Source organism: Haliotis rubra, unplaced genomic scaffold (genome assembly GCF_003918875.1).
Source record: "Haliotis rubra isolate DU_JTF1 unplaced genomic scaffold, ASM391887v1 Scf614, whole genome shotgun sequence".
Classification (NCBI taxonomy): domain Eukaryota; kingdom Metazoa; phylum Mollusca; class Gastropoda; order Lepetellida; family Haliotidae; genus Haliotis; species Haliotis rubra.
This window is the reverse complement of record NW_025767318.1, coordinates 1-18,244: the sequence shown is the minus strand read 5'-3', so window position 1 is coordinate 18,244 and position 18,244 is coordinate 1. Positions and strand designations below refer to the sequence as shown.

General features: G+C 43.1%; 36 non-coding genes across 36 annotated transcripts; all 36 read left to right on the top strand.

Moving 5' to 3' along the window:
* The first annotated feature begins 880 nt into the window (after positions 1-880).
* Trnam-cau lies at positions 881-980 on the top strand. The gene is made up of 2 exons: positions 881-917; positions 945-980. It is a non-coding gene; the product is annotated as a tRNA-Met (tRNA).
* A 394-nt stretch (positions 981-1,374) lies between these two features.
* Positions 1,375-1,474, top strand: Trnam-cau. Its single transcript has 2 exons — positions 1,375-1,411; positions 1,439-1,474. It is a non-coding gene; the product is annotated as a tRNA-Met (tRNA).
* Positions 1,475-1,869: 395 nt separating this feature from the next.
* On the top strand, positions 1,870-1,969 carry Trnam-cau. The gene is made up of 2 exons: positions 1,870-1,906; positions 1,934-1,969. It is a non-coding gene; the product is annotated as a tRNA-Met (tRNA).
* A 393-nt stretch (positions 1,970-2,362) lies between these two features.
* On the top strand, positions 2,363-2,462 carry Trnam-cau. The gene is made up of 2 exons: positions 2,363-2,399; positions 2,427-2,462. It is a non-coding gene; the product is annotated as a tRNA-Met (tRNA).
* A 393-nt stretch (positions 2,463-2,855) lies between these two features.
* On the top strand, positions 2,856-2,955 carry Trnam-cau. Its single transcript has 2 exons — positions 2,856-2,892; positions 2,920-2,955. It is a non-coding gene; the product is annotated as a tRNA-Met (tRNA).
* Positions 2,956-3,351: 396 nt separating this feature from the next.
* Trnam-cau lies at positions 3,352-3,451 on the top strand. Its single transcript has 2 exons — positions 3,352-3,388; positions 3,416-3,451. It is a non-coding gene; the product is annotated as a tRNA-Met (tRNA).
* A 395-nt stretch (positions 3,452-3,846) lies between these two features.
* Positions 3,847-3,946, top strand: Trnam-cau. Its single transcript has 2 exons — positions 3,847-3,883; positions 3,911-3,946. It is a non-coding gene; the product is annotated as a tRNA-Met (tRNA).
* Positions 3,947-4,343: 397 nt separating this feature from the next.
* Trnam-cau lies at positions 4,344-4,443 on the top strand. The gene is made up of 2 exons: positions 4,344-4,380; positions 4,408-4,443. It is a non-coding gene; the product is annotated as a tRNA-Met (tRNA).
* A 390-nt stretch (positions 4,444-4,833) lies between these two features.
* On the top strand, positions 4,834-4,933 carry Trnam-cau. The gene is made up of 2 exons: positions 4,834-4,870; positions 4,898-4,933. It is a non-coding gene; the product is annotated as a tRNA-Met (tRNA).
* Positions 4,934-5,323: 390 nt separating this feature from the next.
* Trnam-cau lies at positions 5,324-5,423 on the top strand. The gene is made up of 2 exons: positions 5,324-5,360; positions 5,388-5,423. It is a non-coding gene; the product is annotated as a tRNA-Met (tRNA).
* Positions 5,424-5,815: 392 nt separating this feature from the next.
* On the top strand, positions 5,816-5,915 carry Trnam-cau. Its single transcript has 2 exons — positions 5,816-5,852; positions 5,880-5,915. It is a non-coding gene; the product is annotated as a tRNA-Met (tRNA).
* Positions 5,916-6,306: 391 nt separating this feature from the next.
* Positions 6,307-6,406, top strand: Trnam-cau. Its single transcript has 2 exons — positions 6,307-6,343; positions 6,371-6,406. It is a non-coding gene; the product is annotated as a tRNA-Met (tRNA).
* A 393-nt stretch (positions 6,407-6,799) lies between these two features.
* Trnam-cau lies at positions 6,800-6,899 on the top strand. Its single transcript has 2 exons — positions 6,800-6,836; positions 6,864-6,899. It is a non-coding gene; the product is annotated as a tRNA-Met (tRNA).
* A 391-nt stretch (positions 6,900-7,290) lies between these two features.
* Positions 7,291-7,390, top strand: Trnam-cau. The gene is made up of 2 exons: positions 7,291-7,327; positions 7,355-7,390. It is a non-coding gene; the product is annotated as a tRNA-Met (tRNA).
* A 390-nt stretch (positions 7,391-7,780) lies between these two features.
* Positions 7,781-7,880, top strand: Trnam-cau. The gene is made up of 2 exons: positions 7,781-7,817; positions 7,845-7,880. It is a non-coding gene; the product is annotated as a tRNA-Met (tRNA).
* Positions 7,881-8,272: 392 nt separating this feature from the next.
* On the top strand, positions 8,273-8,372 carry Trnam-cau. The gene is made up of 2 exons: positions 8,273-8,309; positions 8,337-8,372. It is a non-coding gene; the product is annotated as a tRNA-Met (tRNA).
* Positions 8,373-8,762: 390 nt separating this feature from the next.
* On the top strand, positions 8,763-8,862 carry Trnam-cau. The gene is made up of 2 exons: positions 8,763-8,799; positions 8,827-8,862. It is a non-coding gene; the product is annotated as a tRNA-Met (tRNA).
* Positions 8,863-9,256: 394 nt separating this feature from the next.
* On the top strand, positions 9,257-9,356 carry Trnam-cau. The gene is made up of 2 exons: positions 9,257-9,293; positions 9,321-9,356. It is a non-coding gene; the product is annotated as a tRNA-Met (tRNA).
* Positions 9,357-9,747: 391 nt separating this feature from the next.
* On the top strand, positions 9,748-9,847 carry Trnam-cau. The gene is made up of 2 exons: positions 9,748-9,784; positions 9,812-9,847. It is a non-coding gene; the product is annotated as a tRNA-Met (tRNA).
* A 393-nt stretch (positions 9,848-10,240) lies between these two features.
* Trnam-cau lies at positions 10,241-10,340 on the top strand. The gene is made up of 2 exons: positions 10,241-10,277; positions 10,305-10,340. It is a non-coding gene; the product is annotated as a tRNA-Met (tRNA).
* A 392-nt stretch (positions 10,341-10,732) lies between these two features.
* On the top strand, positions 10,733-10,832 carry Trnam-cau. Its single transcript has 2 exons — positions 10,733-10,769; positions 10,797-10,832. It is a non-coding gene; the product is annotated as a tRNA-Met (tRNA).
* A 394-nt stretch (positions 10,833-11,226) lies between these two features.
* On the top strand, positions 11,227-11,326 carry Trnam-cau. Its single transcript has 2 exons — positions 11,227-11,263; positions 11,291-11,326. It is a non-coding gene; the product is annotated as a tRNA-Met (tRNA).
* Positions 11,327-11,719: 393 nt separating this feature from the next.
* Positions 11,720-11,819, top strand: Trnam-cau. The gene is made up of 2 exons: positions 11,720-11,756; positions 11,784-11,819. It is a non-coding gene; the product is annotated as a tRNA-Met (tRNA).
* Positions 11,820-12,213: 394 nt separating this feature from the next.
* Positions 12,214-12,313, top strand: Trnam-cau. The gene is made up of 2 exons: positions 12,214-12,250; positions 12,278-12,313. It is a non-coding gene; the product is annotated as a tRNA-Met (tRNA).
* A 392-nt stretch (positions 12,314-12,705) lies between these two features.
* On the top strand, positions 12,706-12,805 carry Trnam-cau. Its single transcript has 2 exons — positions 12,706-12,742; positions 12,770-12,805. It is a non-coding gene; the product is annotated as a tRNA-Met (tRNA).
* A 390-nt stretch (positions 12,806-13,195) lies between these two features.
* On the top strand, positions 13,196-13,295 carry Trnam-cau. The gene is made up of 2 exons: positions 13,196-13,232; positions 13,260-13,295. It is a non-coding gene; the product is annotated as a tRNA-Met (tRNA).
* A 392-nt stretch (positions 13,296-13,687) lies between these two features.
* On the top strand, positions 13,688-13,787 carry Trnam-cau. Its single transcript has 2 exons — positions 13,688-13,724; positions 13,752-13,787. It is a non-coding gene; the product is annotated as a tRNA-Met (tRNA).
* A 391-nt stretch (positions 13,788-14,178) lies between these two features.
* Trnam-cau lies at positions 14,179-14,278 on the top strand. Its single transcript has 2 exons — positions 14,179-14,215; positions 14,243-14,278. It is a non-coding gene; the product is annotated as a tRNA-Met (tRNA).
* Positions 14,279-14,670: 392 nt separating this feature from the next.
* Positions 14,671-14,770, top strand: Trnam-cau. The gene is made up of 2 exons: positions 14,671-14,707; positions 14,735-14,770. It is a non-coding gene; the product is annotated as a tRNA-Met (tRNA).
* Positions 14,771-15,161: 391 nt separating this feature from the next.
* Trnam-cau lies at positions 15,162-15,261 on the top strand. The gene is made up of 2 exons: positions 15,162-15,198; positions 15,226-15,261. It is a non-coding gene; the product is annotated as a tRNA-Met (tRNA).
* Positions 15,262-15,651: 390 nt separating this feature from the next.
* Positions 15,652-15,751, top strand: Trnam-cau. The gene is made up of 2 exons: positions 15,652-15,688; positions 15,716-15,751. It is a non-coding gene; the product is annotated as a tRNA-Met (tRNA).
* Positions 15,752-16,145: 394 nt separating this feature from the next.
* On the top strand, positions 16,146-16,245 carry Trnam-cau. Its single transcript has 2 exons — positions 16,146-16,182; positions 16,210-16,245. It is a non-coding gene; the product is annotated as a tRNA-Met (tRNA).
* Positions 16,246-16,639: 394 nt separating this feature from the next.
* Positions 16,640-16,739, top strand: Trnam-cau. Its single transcript has 2 exons — positions 16,640-16,676; positions 16,704-16,739. It is a non-coding gene; the product is annotated as a tRNA-Met (tRNA).
* Positions 16,740-17,132: 393 nt separating this feature from the next.
* Positions 17,133-17,232, top strand: Trnam-cau. Its single transcript has 2 exons — positions 17,133-17,169; positions 17,197-17,232. It is a non-coding gene; the product is annotated as a tRNA-Met (tRNA).
* A 396-nt stretch (positions 17,233-17,628) lies between these two features.
* On the top strand, positions 17,629-17,728 carry Trnam-cau. Its single transcript has 2 exons — positions 17,629-17,665; positions 17,693-17,728. It is a non-coding gene; the product is annotated as a tRNA-Met (tRNA).
* A 390-nt stretch (positions 17,729-18,118) lies between these two features.
* Positions 18,119-18,218, top strand: Trnam-cau. The gene is made up of 2 exons: positions 18,119-18,155; positions 18,183-18,218. It is a non-coding gene; the product is annotated as a tRNA-Met (tRNA).
* The last annotated feature ends 26 nt before the right edge of the window (positions 18,219-18,244 follow it).

The window sequence follows — 18,244 nt, the reverse complement described above, 5'->3', positions numbered from 1 at the left end:
ATATGTTAGCTACATTTGACCACTATCTAAAATGGCATTGTGTAATCAAACACTTATAAGCCCACTAAACCCAAGTCTTCAAAACCTTAGGTATATTTCTAATCACAACTGGCCTTTTAGGTCGAATAAAAGTACTAAATGCCACATAATCCATAACCCACTAGTACCAATAAAAACAAACCGAAACTCATTACCTGATATGACCCCCTCCCCATTTAAAAGACAACAACACCCAAACAAAAACAAAAAGCAAACCCACAACCCACCCCGACCCCAACCAAAGCAAACAACAAATACCAACTGAACTACACTGTACTTCCTCTCCTCCCACCGCTTCTGGCAAATTTCCAAATTCAGACGTTAAACATACAAACGTAATGTTCCTTTCAGATTGCCCTATCTTTTGATCATAGTCACCCCACTTTCGATCAAACACAAAATGTTCTCGTGGATTTGTCTGCGAAATACGTATCATGTCAGTAAGCGTACGTAAAATCTCCAAATCATCGTCGTGAAGTGCAGTCTGTCACTATCCATCGATACCAGCAGGGACCACAACGCCTCTGGATCTAACACACAATCACATCAATCATAGCATGCTGAACGTGTGACCGGGGTGCTAGCGACACGGGTCGATAGACTCCAGAAAAGTACTGGTGAAGGTCGATATGTTCTATTTTTGTATATCAGTTTGATGCAGTACACAGGTGAAGTGACCTACTAAGACAAAAGTAACATTAATTAATACGCCATACTCCTGCACCCCAACTCCGCCCCAAGGCGAATCCAACTTATGCTGTTTTTTATTGCACAGTCTCCACATGTGTGTGACTTGTGACAGCCGGAGAATGTATACCTCAAACTCTGTCCCGTATCTCAAGCCTCGGTAGCGCAGTAGGTAGCGCGTCAGTCTCATAATCAGTCAAGCTTCCAATGTCAGAGCAATCTGAAGGTCGTGAGTTCGATCCTCACCCGGGGCATTTCTTTTTTTGTCTGTTTTTCCTTAATTATCATCACCATATATATGTTCAAAACATTTACAGTGACATGCTCTACTGCTGCGCCCGCCTCAATGAAATTTCTGACCGAAAATATATGACAAGTGCAAAGACGGAATGGCTGTAGAGCCATGCCACACGGTGTGCTTACAACTGGGTGCTTTGACAAAAAATGTATGTTTCACTTCCTTTTCAAGTACAGTCGTCATTAGATCTATCAAGGTTATGTTATGAACTTGTGTTTCGAGGCACACACATTGTACCTTCCATAACCAAGTCGAATCCAACTTATGCTGTTTTTATTGCACAGTCTCCACATGTGTGTGACTTGTGACAGCCGGAGAATGTATACCTCAAACTCTGTCCCGTATCTCAAGCCTCGGTAGCGCAGTAGGTAGCGCGTCAGTCTCATAATCAGTCAAGCTTCCAATGTCAGAGCAATCTGAAGGTCGTGAGTTCGATCCTCACCCGGGGCATTTCTTTTTTTGTCTGTTTTTCCTTAATTATCATCACCATATATATGTTCAAAACATTTACAGTGACATGCTCTACTGCTGCGCCCGCCTCAATGAAATTTCTGACCGAAAATATATGACAAGTGCAAAGACGGAATGGCTGTAGAGCCATGCCACACGGTGTGCTTACAACTGGGTGCTTTGACAAAAATGTATGTTTCACTTCCTTTTCCAAGTACAGTCGTCATTAGATCTATCAAGGTTATGTTATGAACTTGTGTTTCGAGGCACACACATTGTACCTTCCATAACCAAGTCGAATCCAACTTATGCTGTTTTTCATTGCACAGTCTCCACATGTGTGTGACTTGTGACAGCCGGAGAATGTATACCTCAAACTCTGTCCCGTATCTCAAGCCTCGGTAGCGCAGTAGGTAGCGCGTCAGTCTCATAATCAGTCAAGCTTCCAATGTCAGAGCAATCTGAAGGTCGTGAGTTCGATCCTCACCCGGGGCATTTCTTTTTTTGTCTGTTTTTCCTTAATTATCATCACCATATATATGTTCAAAACATTTACAGTGACATGCTCTACTGCTGCGCCCGCCTCAATGAAATTTCTGACCGAAAATATATGACAAGTGCAAAGACGGAATGGCTGTAGAGCCATGCCACACGGTGTGCTTACAACTGGGTGCTTTGACAAAATGTATGTTTCACTTCCTTTTCAAGTACAGTCGTCATTAGATCTATCAAGGTTATGTTATGAACTTGTGTTTCGAGGCACACACATTGTACCTTCCATAACCAAGTCGAATCCAACTTATGCTGTTTTTCATTGCACAGTCTCCACATGTGTGTGACTTGTGACAGCCGGAGAATGTATACCTCAAACTCTGTCCCGTATCTCAAGCCTCGGTAGCGCAGTAGGTAGCGCGTCAGTCTCATAATCAGTCAAGCTTCCAATGTCAGAGCAATCTGAAGGTCGTGAGTTCGATCCTCACCCGGGGCATTTCTTTTTGTCTGTTTTTCCTTAATTATCATCACCATATATATGTTCAAAACATTTACAGTGACATGCTCTACTGCTGCGCCCGCCTCAATGAAATTTCTGACCGAAAATATATGACAAGTGCAAAGACGGAATGGCTGTAGAGCCATGCCACACGGTGTGCTTACAACTGGGTGCTTTGACAAAAATGTATGTTTCACTTCCTTTTCCAAGTACAGTCGTCATTAGATCTATCAAGGTTATGTTATGAACTTGTGTTTCGAGGCACACACATTGTACCTTCCATAACCAAGTCGAATCCAACTTATGCTGTTTTTCATTGCACAGTCTCCACATGTGTGTGACTTGTGACAGCCGGAGAATGTATACCTCAAACTCTGTCCCGTATCTCAAGCCTCGGTAGCGCAGTAGGTAGCGCGTCAGTCTCATAATCAGTCAAGCTTCCAATGTCAGAGCAATCTGAAGGTCGTGAGTTCGATCCTCACCCGGGGCATTTCTTTTTTTGTCTGTTTTTCCTTAATTATCATCACCATATATATGTTCAAAACATTTACAGTGACATGCTCTACTGCTGCGCCCGCCTCAATGAAATTTCTGACCGAAAATATATGACAAGTGCAAAGACGGAATGGCTGTAGAGCCATGCCACACGGTGTGCTTACAACTGGGTGCTTTGACAAAAAATGTATGTTTCACTTCCTTTTTCAAGTACAGTCGTCATTAGATCTATCAAGGTTATGTTATGAACTTGTGTTTCGAGGCACACACATTGTACCTTCCATAACCAAGTCGAATCCAACTTATGCTGTTTTTCATTGCACAGTCTCCACATGTGTGTGACTTGTGACAGCCGGAGAATGTATACCTCAAACTCTGTCCCGTATCTCAAGCCTCGGTAGCGCAGTAGGTAGCGCGTCAGTCTCATAATCAGTCAAGCTTCCAATGTCAGAGCAATCTGAAGGTCGTGAGTTCGATCCTCACCCGGGGCATTTCTTTTTTTGTCTGTTTTTCCTTAATTATCATCACCATATATATGTTCAAAACATTTACAGTGACATGCTCTACTGCTGCGCCCGCCTCAATGAAATTTCTGACCGAAAATATATGACAAGTGCAAAGACGGAATGGCTGTAGAGCCATGCCACACGGTGTGCTTACAACTGGGTGCTTTGACAAAAATGTATGTTTCACTTCCTTTCTCAAGTACAGTCGTCATTAGATCTATCAAGGTTATGTTATGAACTTGTGTTTCGAGGCACACACATTGTACCTTCCATAACCAAGTCGAATCCAACTTATGCTGTTTTTCATTGCACAGTCTCCACATGTGTGTGACTTGTGACAGCCGGAGAATGTATACCTCAAACTCTGTCCCGTATCTCAAGCCTCGGTAGCGCAGTAGGTAGCGCGTCAGTCTCATAATCAGTCAAGCTTCCAATGTCAGAGCAATCTGAAGGTCGTGAGTTCGATCCTCACCCGGGGCATTTCTTTTTTTGTCTGTTTTTCCTTAATTATCATCACCATATATATGTTCAAAACATTTACAGTGACATGCTCTACTGCTGCGCCCGCCTCAATGAAATTTCTGACCGAAAATATATGACAAGTGCAAAGACGGAATGGCTGTAGAGCCATGCCACACGGTGTGCTTACAACTGGGTGCTTTGACAAAAATGTATGTTTCACTTCCTTTTCCAAGTACAGTCGTCATTAGATCTATCAAGGTTATGTTATGAACTTGTGTTTCGAGGCACACACATTGTACCTTCCATAACCAAGTCGAATCCAACTTATGCTGTTTTTTGCATTGCACAGTCTCCACATGTGTGTGACTTGTGACAGCCGGAGAATGTATACCTCAAACTCTGTCCCGTATCTCAAGCCTCGGTAGCGCAGTAGGTAGCGCGTCAGTCTCATAATCAGTCAAGCTTCCAATGTCAGAGCAATCTGAAGGTCGTGAGTTCGATCCTCACCCGGGGCATTTCTTTTTGTCTGTTTTCCTTAATTATCATCACCATATATATGTTCAAAACATTTACAGTGACATGCTCTACTGCTGCGCCCGCCTCAATGAAATTTCTGACCGAAAATATATGACAAGTGCAAAGACGGAATGGCTGTAGAGCCATGCCACACGGTGTGCTTACAACTGGGTGCTTTGACAAAATGTATGTTTCACTTCCTTTTCAAAGTACAGTCGTCATTAGATCTATCAAGGTTATGTTATGAACTTGTGTTTCGAGGCACACACATTGTACCTTCCATAACCAAGTCGAATCCAACTTATGCTGTTTTTATTGCACAGTCTCCACATGTGTGTGACTTGTGACAGCCGGAGAATGTATACCTCAAACTCTGTCCCGTATCTCAAGCCTCGGTAGCGCAGTAGGTAGCGCGTCAGTCTCATAATCAGTCAAGCTTCCAATGTCAGAGCAATCTGAAGGTCGTGAGTTCGATCCTCACCCGGGGCATTTCTTTTTTGTCTGTTTTCCTTAATTATCATCACCATATATATGTTCAAAACATTTACAGTGACATGCTCTACTGCTGCGCCCGCCTCAATGAAATTTCTGACCGAAAATATATGACAAGTGCAAAGACGGAATGGCTGTAGAGCCATGCCACACGGTGTGCTTACAACTGGGTGCTTTGACAAAATGTATGTTTCACTTCCTTTTCAAGTACAGTCGTCATTAGATCTATCAAGGTTATGTTATGAACTTGTGTTTCGAGGCACACACATTGTACCTTCCATAACCAAGTCGAATCCAACTTATGCTGTTTTTATTGCACAGTCTCCACATGTGTGTGACTTGTGACAGCCGGAGAATGTATACCTCAAACTCTGTCCCGTATCTCAAGCCTCGGTAGCGCAGTAGGTAGCGCGTCAGTCTCATAATCAGTCAAGCTTCCAATGTCAGAGCAATCTGAAGGTCGTGAGTTCGATCCTCACCCGGGGCATTTCTTTTTTGTCTGTTTTTCCTTAATTATCATCACCATATATATGTTCAAAACATTTACAGTGACATGCTCTACTGCTGCGCCCGCCTCAATGAAATTTCTGACCGAAAATATATGACAAGTGCAAAGACGGAATGGCTGTAGAGCCATGCCACACGGTGTGCTTACAACTGGGTGCTTTGACAAAATGTATGTTTCACTTCCTTTTCAAGTACAGTCGTCATTAGATCTATCAAGGTTATGTTATGAACTTGTGTTTCGAGGCACACACATTGTACCTTCCATAACCAAGTCGAATCCAACTTATGCTGTTTTTCATTGCACAGTCTCCACATGTGTGTGACTTGTGACAGCCGGAGAATGTATACCTCAAACTCTGTCCCGTATCTCAAGCCTCGGTAGCGCAGTAGGTAGCGCGTCAGTCTCATAATCAGTCAAGCTTCCAATGTCAGAGCAATCTGAAGGTCGTGAGTTCGATCCTCACCCGGGGCATTTCTTTTTGTCTGTTTTCCTTAATTATCATCACCATATATATGTTCAAAACATTTACAGTGACATGCTCTACTGCTGCGCCCGCCTCAATGAAATTTCTGACCGAAAATATATGACAAGTGCAAAGACGGAATGGCTGTAGAGCCATGCCACACGGTGTGCTTACAACTGGGTGCTTTGACAAAAAATGTATGTTTCACTTCCTTTTTCAAGTACAGTCGTCATTAGATCTATCAAGGTTATGTTATGAACTTGTGTTTCGAGGCACACACATTGTACCTTCCATAACCAAGTCGAATCAACTTATGCTGTTTTTATTGCACAGTCTCCACATGTGTGTGACTTGTGACAGCCGGAGAATGTATACCTCAAACTCTGTCCCGTATCTCAAGCCTCGGTAGCGCAGTAGGTAGCGCGTCAGTCTCATAATCAGTCAAGCTTCCAATGTCAGAGCAATCTGAAGGTCGTGAGTTCGATCCTCACCCGGGGCATTTCTTTTTTGTCTGTTTTTCCTTAATTATCATCACCATATATATGTTCAAAACATTTACAGTGACATGCTCTACTGCTGCGCCCGCCTCAATGAAATTTCTGACCGAAAATATATGACAAGTGCAAAGACGGAATGGCTGTAGAGCCATGCCACACGGTGTGCTTACAACTGGGTGCTTTGACAAAAATGTATGTTTCACTTCCTTTTCAAGTACAGTCGTCATTAGATCTATCAAGGTTATGTTATGAACTTGTGTTTCGAGGCACACACATTGTACCTTCCATAACCAAGTCGAATCCAACTTATGCTGTTTTTCATTGCACAGTCTCCACATGTGTGTGACTTGTGACAGCCGGAGAATGTATACCTCAAACTCTGTCCCGTATCTCAAGCCTCGGTAGCGCAGTAGGTAGCGCGTCAGTCTCATAATCAGTCAAGCTTCCAATGTCAGAGCAATCTGAAGGTCGTGAGTTCGATCCTCACCCGGGGCATTTCTTTTTTGTCTGTTTTCCTTAATTATCATCACCATATATATGTTCAAAACATTTACAGTGACATGCTCTACTGCTGCGCCCGCCTCAATGAAATTTCTGACCGAAAATATATGACAAGTGCAAAGACGGAATGGCTGTAGAGCCATGCCACACGGTGTGCTTACAACTGGGTGCTTTGACAAAATGTATGTTTCACTTCCTTTTCAAGTACAGTCGTCATTAGATCTATCAAGGTTATGTTATGAACTTGTGTTTCGAGGCACACACATTGTACCTTCCATAACCAAGTCGAATCCAACTTATGCTGTTTTTCATTGCACAGTCTCCACATGTGTGTGACTTGTGACAGCCGGAGAATGTATACCTCAAACTCTGTCCCGTATCTCAAGCCTCGGTAGCGCAGTAGGTAGCGCGTCAGTCTCATAATCAGTCAAGCTTCCAATGTCAGAGCAATCTGAAGGTCGTGAGTTCGATCCTCACCCGGGGCATTTCTTTTTGTCTGTTTTCCTTAATTATCATCACCATATATATGTTCAAAACATTTACAGTGACATGCTCTACTGCTGCGCCCGCCTCAATGAAATTTCTGACCGAAAATATATGACAAGTGCAAAGACGGAATGGCTGTAGAGCCATGCCACACGGTGTGCTTACAACTGGGTGCTTTGACAAAATGTATGTTTCACTTCCTTTTCAAGTACAGTCGTCATTAGATCTATCAAGGTTATGTTATGAACTTGTGTTTCGAGGCACACACATTGTACCTTCCATAACCAAGTCGAATCCAACTTATGCTGTTTTTCATTGCACAGTCTCCACATGTGTGTGACTTGTGACAGCCGGAGAATGTATACCTCAAACTCTGTCCCGTATCTCAAGCCTCGGTAGCGCAGTAGGTAGCGCGTCAGTCTCATAATCAGTCAAGCTTCCAATGTCAGAGCAATCTGAAGGTCGTGAGTTCGATCCTCACCCGGGGCATTTCTTTTTTGTCTGTTTTCCTTAATTATCATCACCATATATATGTTCAAAACATTTACAGTGACATGCTCTACTGCTGCGCCCGCCTCAATGAAATTTCTGACCGAAAATATATGACAAGTGCAAAGACGGAATGGCTGTAGAGCCATGCCACACGGTGTAACTTACAACTGGGTGCTTTGACAAAATGTATGTTTCACTTCCTTTTCAAGTACAGTCGTCATTAGATCTATCAAGGTTATGTTATGAACTTGTGTTTCGAGGCACACACATTGTACCTTCCATAACCAAGTCGAATCCAACTTATGCTGTTTTTCATTGCACAGTCTCCACATGTGTGTGACTTGTGACAGCCGGAGAATGTATACCTCAAACTCTGTCCCGTATCTCAAGCCTCGGTAGCGCAGTAGGTAGCGCGTCAGTCTCATAATCAGTCAAGCTTCCAATGTCAGAGCAATCTGAAGGTCGTGAGTTCGATCCTCACCCGGGGCATTTCTTTTTGTCTGTTTTTCCTTAATTATCATCACCATATATATGTTCAAAACATTTACAGTGACATGCTCTACTGCTGCGCCCGCCTCAATGAAATTTCTGACCGAAAATATATGACAAGTGCAAAGACGGAATGGCTGTAGAGCCATGCCACACGGTGTGCTTACAACTGGGTGCTTTGACAAAATGTATGTTTCACTTCCTTTTCAAGTACAGTCGTCATTAGATCTATCAAGGTTATGTTATGAACTTGTGTTTCGAGGCACACACATTGTACCTTCCATAACCAAGTCGAATCCAACTTATGCTGTTTTTATTGCACAGTCTCCACATGTGTGTGACTTGTGACAGCCGGAGAATGTATACCTCAAACTCTGTCCCGTATCTCAAGCCTCGGTAGCGCAGTAGGTAGCGCGTCAGTCTCATAATCAGTCAAGCTTCCAATGTCAGAGCAATCTGAAGGTCGTGAGTTCGATCCTCACCCGGGGCATTTCTTTTTGTCTGTTTTTCCTTAATTATCATCACCATATATATGTTCAAAACATTTACAGTGACATGCTCTACTGCTGCGCCCGCCTCAATGAAATTTCTGACCGAAAATATATGACAAGTGCAAAGACGGAATGGCTGTAGAGCCATGCCACACGGTGTGCTTACAACTGGGTGCTTTGACAAAAAATGTATGTTTCACTTCCTTTTTCAAGTACAGTCGTCATTAGATCTATCAAGGTTATGTTATGAACTTGTGTTTCGAGGCACACACATTGTACCTTCCATAACCAAGTCGAATCCAACTTATGCTGTTTTTCATTGCACAGTCTCCACATGTGTGTGACTTGTGACAGCCGGAGAATGTATACCTCAAACTCTGTCCCGTATCTCAAGCCTCGGTAGCGCAGTAGGTAGCGCGTCAGTCTCATAATCAGTCAAGCTTCCAATGTCAGAGCAATCTGAAGGTCGTGAGTTCGATCCTCACCCGGGGCATTTCTTTTTGTCTGTTTTTCCTTAATTATCATCACCATATATATGTTCAAAACATTTACAGTGACATGCTCTACTGCTGCGCCCGCCTCAATGAAATTTCTGACCGAAAATATATGACAAGTGCAAAGACGGAATGGCTGTAGAGCCATGCCACACGGTGTGCTTACAACTGGGTGCTTTGACAAAATGTATGTTTCACTTCCTTTTCAAAGTACAGTCGTCATTAGATCTATCAAGGTTATGTTATGAACTTGTGTTTCGAGGCACACACATTGTACCTTCCATAACCAAGTCGAATCCAACTTATGCTGTTTTTATTGCACAGTCTCCACATGTGTGTGACTTGTGACAGCCGGAGAATGTATACCTCAAACTCTGTCCCGTATCTCAAGCCTCGGTAGCGCAGTAGGTAGCGCGTCAGTCTCATAATCAGTCAAGCTTCCAATGTCAGAGCAATCTGAAGGTCGTGAGTTCGATCCTCACCCGGGGCATTTCTTTTTTGTCTGTTTTCCTTAATTATCATCACCATATATATGTTCAAAACATTTACAGTGACATGCTCTACTGCTGCGCCCGCCTCAATGAAATTTCTGACCGAAAATATATGACAAGTGCAAAGACGGAATGGCTGTAGAGCCATGCCACACGGTGTGCTTACAACTGGGTGCTTTGACAAAAATGTATGTTTCACTTCCTTTTCCAAGTACAGTCGTCATTAGATCTATCAAGGTTATGTTATGAACTTGTGTTTCGAGGCACACACATTGTACCTTCCATAACCAAGTCGAATCCAACTTATGCTGTTTTTTATTGCACAGTCTCCACATGTGTGTGACTTGTGACAGCCGGAGAATGTATACCTCAAACTCTGTCCCGTATCTCAAGCCTCGGTAGCGCAGTAGGTAGCGCGTCAGTCTCATAATCAGTCAAGCTTCCAATGTCAGAGCAATCTGAAGGTCGTGAGTTCGATCCTCACCCGGGGCATTTCTTTTTTTGTCTGTTTTCCTTAATTATCATCACCATATATATGTTCAAAACATTTACAGTGACATGCTCTACTGCTGCGCCCGCCTCAATGAAATTTCTGACCGAAAATATATGACAAGTGCAAAGACGGAATGGCTGTAGAGCCATGCCACACGGTGTGCTTACAACTGGGTGCTTTGACAAAAATGTATGTTTCACTTCCTTTTCCAAGTACAGTCGTCATTAGATCTATCAAGGTTATGTTATGAACTTGTGTTTCGAGGCACACACATTGTACCTTCCATAACCAAGTCGAATCAACTTATGCTGTTTTTATTGCACAGTCTCCACATGTGTGTGACTTGTGACAGCCGGAGAATGTATACCTCAAACTCTGTCCCGTATCTCAAGCCTCGGTAGCGCAGTAGGTAGCGCGTCAGTCTCATAATCAGTCAAGCTTCCAATGTCAGAGCAATCTGAAGGTCGTGAGTTCGATCCTCACCCGGGGCATTTCTTTTTTTGTCTGTTTTTCCTTAATTATCATCACCATATATATGTTCAAAACATTTACAGTGACATGCTCTACTGCTGCGCCCGCCTCAATGAAATTTCTGACCGAAAATATATGACAAGTGCAAAGACGGAATGGCTGTAGAGCCATGCCACACGGTGTTAACTTACAACTGGGTGCTTTGACAAAATGTATGTTTCACTTCCTTTTCAAGTACAGTCGTCATTAGATCTATCAAGGTTATGTTATGAACTTGTGTTTCGAGGCACACACATTGTACCTTCCATAACCAAGTCGAATCCAACTTATGCTGTTTTCATTGCACAGTCTCCACATGTGTGTGACTTGTGACAGCCGGAGAATGTATACCTCAAACTCTGTCCCGTATCTCAAGCCTCGGTAGCGCAGTAGGTAGCGCGTCAGTCTCATAATCAGTCAAGCTTCCAATGTCAGAGCAATCTGAAGGTCGTGAGTTCGATCCTCACCCGGGGCATTTCTTTTTGTCTGTTTTCCTTAATTATCATCACCATATATATGTTCAAAACATTTACAGTGACATGCTCTACTGCTGCGCCCGCCTCAATGAAATTTCTGACCGAAAATATATGACAAGTGCAAAGACGGAATGGCTGTAGAGCCATGCCACACGGTGTGCTTACAACTGGGTGCTTTGACAAAAAATGTATGTTTCACTTCCTTTTTCAAGTACAGTCGTCATTAGATCTATCAAGGTTATGTTATGAACTTGTGTTTCGAGGCACACACATTGTACCTTCCATAACCAAGTCGAATCCAACTTATGCTGTTTTTCATTGCACAGTCTCCACATGTGTGTGACTTGTGACAGCCGGAGAATGTATACCTCAAACTCTGTCCCGTATCTCAAGCCTCGGTAGCGCAGTAGGTAGCGCGTCAGTCTCATAATCAGTCAAGCTTCCAATGTCAGAGCAATCTGAAGGTCGTGAGTTCGATCCTCACCCGGGGCATTTCTTTTTTTGTCTGTTTTTCCTTAATTATCATCACCATATATATGTTCAAAACATTTACAGTGACATGCTCTACTGCTGCGCCCGCCTCAATGAAATTTCTGACCGAAAATATATGACAAGTGCAAAGACGGAATGGCTGTAGAGCCATGCCACACGGTGTGCTTACAACTGGGTGCTTTGACAAAAATGTATGTTTCACTTCCTTTTCCAAGTACAGTCGTCATTAGATCTATCAAGGTTATGTTATGAACTTGTGTTTCGAGGCACACACATTGTACCTTCCATAACCAAGTCGAATCCAACTTATGCTGTTTTTATTGCACAGTCTCCACATGTGTGTGACTTGTGACAGCCGGAGAATGTATACCTCAAACTCTGTCCCGTATCTCAAGCCTCGGTAGCGCAGTAGGTAGCGCGTCAGTCTCATAATCAGTCAAGCTTCCAATGTCAGAGCAATCTGAAGGTCGTGAGTTCGATCCTCACCCGGGGCATTTCTTTTTGTCTGTTTTCCTTAATTATCATCACCATATATATGTTCAAAACATTTACAGTGACATGCTCTACTGCTGCGCCCGCCTCAATGAAATTTCTGACCGAAAATATATGACAAGTGCAAAGACGGAATGGCTGTAGAGCCATGCCACACGGTGTGCTTACAACTGGGTGCTTTGACAAAAAATGTATGTTTCACTTCCTTTTTCAAGTACAGTCGTCATTAGATCTATCAAGGTTATGTTATGAACTTGTGTTTCGAGGCACACACATTGTACCTTCCATAACCAAGTCGAATCCAACTTATGCTGTTTTTATTGCACAGTCTCCACATGTGTGTGACTTGTGACAGCCGGAGAATGTATACCTCAAACTCTGTCCCGTATCTCAAGCCTCGGTAGCGCAGTAGGTAGCGCGTCAGTCTCATAATCAGTCAAGCTTCCAATGTCAGAGCAATCTGAAGGTCGTGAGTTCGATCCTCACCCGGGGCATTTCTTTTTGTCTGTTTTTCCTTAATTATCATCACCATATATATGTTCAAAACATTTACAGTGACATGCTCTACTGCTGCGCCCGCCTCAATGAAATTTCTGACCGAAAATATATGACAAGTGCAAAGACGGAATGGCTGTAGAGCCATGCCACACGGTGTGCTTACAACTGGGTGCTTTGACAAAATGTATGTTTCACTTCCTTTTCAAAGTACAGTCGTCATTAGATCTATCAAGGTTATGTTATGAACTTGTGTTTCGAGGCACACACATTGTACCTTCCATAACCAAGTCGAATCAACTTATGCTGTTTTTATTGCACAGTCTCCACATGTGTGTGACTTGTGACAGCCGGAGAATGTATACCTCAAACTCTGTCCCGTATCTCAAGCCTCGGTAGCGCAGTAGGTAGCGCGTCAGTCTCATAATCAGTCAAGCTTCCAATGTCAGAGCAATCTGAAGGTCGTGAGTTCGATCCTCACCCGGGGCATTTCTTTTTTGTCTGTTTTTCCTTAATTATCATCACCATATATATGTTCAAAACATTTACAGTGACATGCTCTACTGCTGCGCCCGCCTCAATGAAATTTCTGACCGAAAATATATGACAAGTGCAAAGACGGAATGGCTGTAGAGCCATGCCACACGGTGTAACTTACAACTGGGTGCTTTGACAAAAATGTATGTTTCACTTCCTTTTCAAGTACAGTCGTCATTAGATCTATCAAGGTTATGTTATGAACTTGTGTTTCGAGGCACACACATTGTACCTTCCATAACCAAGTCGAATCAACTTATGCTGTTTTTATTGCACAGTCTCCACATGTGTGTGACTTGTGACAGCCGGAGAATGTATACCTCAAACTCTGTCCCGTATCTCAAGCCTCGGTAGCGCAGTAGGTAGCGCGTCAGTCTCATAATCAGTCAAGCTTCCAATGTCAGAGCAATCTGAAGGTCGTGAGTTCGATCCTCACCCGGGGCATTTCTTTTTGTCTGTTTTCCTTAATTATCATCACCATATATATGTTCAAAACATTTACAGTGACATGCTCTACTGCTGCGCCCGCCTCAATGAAATTTCTGACCGAAAATATATGACAAGTGCAAAGACGGAATGGCTGTAGAGCCATGCCACACGGTGTGCTAACACAACTGGGTGCTTTGACAAAATGTATGTTTCACTTCCTTTTTCAAGTACAGTCGTCATTAGATCTATCAAGGTTATGTTATGAACTTGTGTTTCGAGGCACACACATTGTACCTTCCATAACCAAGTCGAATCAACTTATGCTGTTTTTATTGCACAGTCTCCACATGTGTGTGACTTGTGACAGCCGGAGAATGTATACCTCAAACTCTGTCCCGTATCTCAAGCCTCGGTAGCGCAGTAGGTAGCGCGTCAGTCTCATAATCAGTCAAGCTTCCAATGTCAGAGCAATCTGAAGGTCGTGAGTTCGATCCTCACCCGGGGCATTTCTTTTTTGTCTGTTTTCCTTAATTATCATCACCATATATATGTTCAAAACATTTACAGTGACATGCTCTACTGCTGCGCCCGCCTCAATGAAATTTCTGACCGAAAATATATGACAAGTGCAAAGACGGAATGGCTGTAGAGCCATGCCACACGGTGTGCTTACAACTGGGTGCTTTGACAAAATGTATGTTTCACTTCCTTTTTCAAAGTACAGTCGTCATTAGATCTATCAAGGTTATGTTATGAACTTGTGTTTCGAGGCACACACATTGTACCTTCCATAACCAAGTCGAATCCAACTTATGCTGTTTTTATTGCACAGTCTCCACATGTGTGTGACTTGTGACAGCCGGAGAATGTATACCTCAAACTCTGTCCCGTATCTCAAGCCTCGGTAGCGCAGTAGGTAGCGCGTCAGTCTCATAATCAGTCAAGCTTCCAATGTCAGAGCAATCTGAAGGTCGTGAGTTCGATCCTCACCCGGGGCATTTCTTTTTTGTCTGTTTTCCTTAATTATCATCACCATATATATGTTCAAAACATTTACAGTGACATGCTCTACTGCTGCGCCCGCCTCAATGAAATTTCTGACCGAAAATATATGACAAGTGCAAAGACGGAATGGCTGTAGAGCCATGCCACACGGTGTGCTTACAACTGGGTGCTTTGACAAAATGTATGTTTCACTTCCTTTTTCAAGTACAGTCGTCATTAGATCTATCAAGGTTATGTTATGAACTTGTGTTTCGAGGCACACACATTGTACCTTCCATAACCAAGTCGAATCCAACTTATGCTGTTTTTATTGCACAGTCTCCACATGTGTGTGACTTGTGACAGCCGGAGAATGTATACCTCAAACTCTGTCCCGTATCTCAAGCCTCGGTAGCGCAGTAGGTAGCGCGTCAGTCTCATAATCAGTCAAGCTTCCAATGTCAGAGCAATCTGAAGGTCGTGAGTTCGATCCTCACCCGGGGCATTTCTTTTTGTCTGTTTTCCTTAATTATCATCACCATATATATGTTCAAAACATTTACAGTGACATGCTCTACTGCTGCGCCCGCCTCAATGAAATTTCTGACCGAAAATATATGACAAGTGCAAAGACGGAATGGCTGTAGAGCCATGCCACACGGTGTGCTTACAACTGGGTGCTTTGACAAAATGTATGTTTCACTTCCTTTTCAAATACAGTCGTCATTAGATCTATCAAGGTTATGTTATGAACTTGTGTTTCGAGGGGCACACACATTGTACCTTCCATAACCAAGTCGAATCAACTTATGCTGTTTTTATTGCACAGTCTCCACATGTGTGTGACTTGTGACAGCCGGAGAATGTATACCTCAAACTCTGTCCCGTATCTCAAGCCTCGGTAGCGCAGTAGGTAGCGCGTCAGTCTCATAATCAGTCAAGCTTCCAATGTCAGAGCAATCTGAAGGTCGTGAGTTCGATCCTCACCCGGGGCATTTCTTTTTTTGTCTGTTTTTCCTTAATTATCATCACCATATATATGTTCAAAACATTTACAGTGACATGCTCTACTGCTGCGCCCGCCTCAATGAAATTTCTGACCGAAAATATATGACAAGTGCAAAGACGGAATGGCTGTAGAGCCATGCCACACGGTGTGCTTACAACTGGGTGCTTTGACAAAATGTATGTTTCACTTCCTTTTTCAAGTACAGTCGTCATTAGATCTATCAAGGTTATGTTATGAACTTGTGTTTCGAGGCACACACATTGTACCTTCCATAACCAAGTCGAATCCAACTTATGCTGTTTTTTATTGCACAGTCTCCACATGTGTGTGACTTGTGACAGCCGGAGAATGTATACCTCAAACTCTGTCCCGTATCTCAAGCCTCGGTAGCGCAGTAGGTAGCGCGTCAGTCTCATAATCAGTCAAGCTTCCAATGTCAGAGCAATCTGAAGGTCGTGAGTTCGATCCTCACCCGGGGCATTTCTTTTTTTGTCTGTTTTTCCTTAATTATCATCACCATATATATGTTCAAAACATTTACAGTGACATGCTCTACTGCTGCGCCCGCCTCAATGAAATTTCTGACCGAAAATATATGACAAGTGCAAAGACGGAATGGCTGTAGAGCCATGCCACACGGTGTGCTTACAACTGGGTGCTTTGACAAAATGTATGTTTCACTTCCTTTTCCAAATTACAGTCGTCATTAGATCTATCAAGGTTATGTTATGAACTTGTGTTTCGAGGCACACACATTGTACCTTCCATAACCAAGTCGAATCCAACTTATGCTGTTTTTGTTGCACAGTCTCCACATGTGTGTGACTTGTGACAGCCGGAGAATGTATACCTCAAACTCTGTCCCGTATCTCAAGCCTCGGTAGCGCAGTAGGTAGCGCGTCAGTCTCATAATCAGTCAAGCTTCCAATGTCAGAGCAATCTGAAGGTCGTGAGTTCGATCCTCACCCGGGGCATTTCTTTTTTGTCTGTTTTTCCTTAATTATCATCACCATATATATGTTCAAAACATTTACAGTGACATGCTCTACTGCTGCGCCCGCCTCAATGAAATTTCTGACCGAAAATATATGACGAGTGCAAAGACGGAATGGCTGTAGAGCCATGCCACACGGTGTGCTTACAACTGGGTGCTTTGACAAAAATGTATGTTTCACTTCCTTTTCAAAATTACAGTCGTCATTAGATCTATCAAGGTTATGTTATGAACTTGTGTTTCGAGGCACACACATTGTACCTTCCATAACCAAGTCGAATCAACTTATGCTGTTTTTATTGCACAGTCTCCACATGTGTGTGACTTGTGACAGCCGGAGAATGTATACCTCAAACTCTGTCCCGTATCTCAAGCCTCGGTAGCGCAGTAGGTAGCGCGTCAGTCTCATAATCAGTCAAGCTTCCAATGTCAGAGCAATCTGAAGGTCGTGAGTTCGATCCTCACCCGGGGCATTTCTTTTTTTGTCTGTTTTTCCTTAATTATCATCACCATATATATGTTCAAAACATTTACAGTGACATGCTCTACTGCTGCGCCCGCCTCAATGAAATTTCTGACCGAAAATATATGACAAGTGCAAAGACGGAATGGCTGTAGAGCCATGCCACACGGTGTGCTTACAACTGGGTGCTTTGACAAAAAATGTATGTTTCACTTCCTTTTTCAAATTACAGTCGTCATTAGATCTATCAAGGTTATGTTATGAACTTGTGTTTCGAGGCACACACATTGTACCTTCCATAACCAAGTCGAATCCAACTTATGCTGTTTTTATTGCACAGTCTCCACATGTGTGTGACTTGTGACAGCCGGAGAATGTATACCTCAAACTCTGTCCCGTATCTCAAGCCTCGGTAGCGCAGTAGGTAGCGCGTCAGTCTCATAATCAGTCAAGCTTCCAATGTCAGAGCAATCTGAAGGTCGTGAGTTCGATCCTCACCCGGGGCATTTCTTTTTTGTCTGTTTTTCCTTAATTATCATCACCATATATATGTTCAAAACATTTACAGTGACATGCTCTACTGCTGCGCCCGCCTCAATGAAATTTCTGACCGAAAATATATGACAAGTGCAAAGACGGAATGGCTGTAGAGCCATGCCACACGGTGTGCCCACAACTGGGTGCTTTGACAAAATGTATGTTTCACTTCCTTTTTCAAGTACAGTCGTCATTAGATCTATCAAGGTTATGTTATGAACTTGTGTTTCGAGGCACACATTGTACCTTCCATAACCAAGTCGAATCCAACTTATGCTGTTTTTATTGCACAGTCTCCACATGTGTGTGACTTGTGACAGCCGGAGAATGTATACCTCAAACTCTGTCCCGTATCTCAAGCCTCGGTAGCGCAGTAGGTAGCGCGTCAGTCTCATAATCAGTCAAGCTTCCAATGTCAGAGCAATCTGAAGGTCGTGAGTTCGATCCTCACCCGGGGCATTTCTTTTTTGTCTGTTTTCCTTAAT